Below are 877 nucleotides of genomic sequence, written 5' to 3' on the forward strand. Positions count from 1 at the left end.
CCAGTCCTTCTTCCCATCTTTACCTGTCTATATGGCAATGGAGGATATCAGAGATATTATAGCTGGTTTAGCTGTGAAGGTGGAGACCAAGAGATTGAGCAGGAAAAGCTGGCCATGGCAGTGAGAAGAACTGGATTTGATGCTTGACTCTGCAACTAACTAGCCTTCATATCCATTGATCTCCCTTAGCTAAATCAAAGGGCTAATGAGAACACAAAATGACATAAACAGCATAACTATGCATTGGAAAGTTATCACACTAATTGTTACACTGTTGGCTGATCAGAACCCCCAAATAGAGAAAGGGTTTTGTAATCAGTCAGAGTTAACAGAAAATCTAAAATAAGAGTGGTATCTAAAATAATAAAAACAGGGCCGGCGGAGGGGCACATTGGTTAAGAGTTGGCTTGGGAACGCCAGCTCTGGGCAGCAGGGCCCTGGTTCGGATCCCACATATGAGGGCCAATGACACTGCCCTCTACAGCTAAGATGGTGAACAACAGCTCAACCTGGAGCTGGGCTGCCGTGAGTCGCCGGCGACTGGGTAGACTGCAGTGGGGCAGCGGGCGTGAGCTTTCATGAGCTGTCATGAGCTGTCGTGAGTGGCTGTCCAATGGCTGGTAAGTGACTGCCTCATCTGGGAAGAGCGCAATGTTAATACCAACATGGGTCAGTGAAGCAACATCCTCCACAATTAGACTGAAGAACAAAAGGACAGCAACTTGTCTGTTCCCTTTCCCCGATTCCCCAACACTGTTTCCCTCCCCAAATTCCCCAATAAAATCTTTTTAAAAAATAAAAGAAAATAACAAAAATAGAACCTCATTTCTCTCCAACATAAGAATTTGGAAATGGGCAGTCCAGAGCTGAAATGGTG

The sequence above is a fragment of the Hipposideros armiger genome, unplaced genomic scaffold (genome assembly GCF_001890085.2).
Source record: "Hipposideros armiger isolate ML-2016 unplaced genomic scaffold, ASM189008v1 scaffold_186, whole genome shotgun sequence".
Lineage (NCBI taxonomy): Eukaryota > Metazoa > Chordata > Mammalia > Chiroptera > Hipposideridae > Hipposideros > Hipposideros armiger.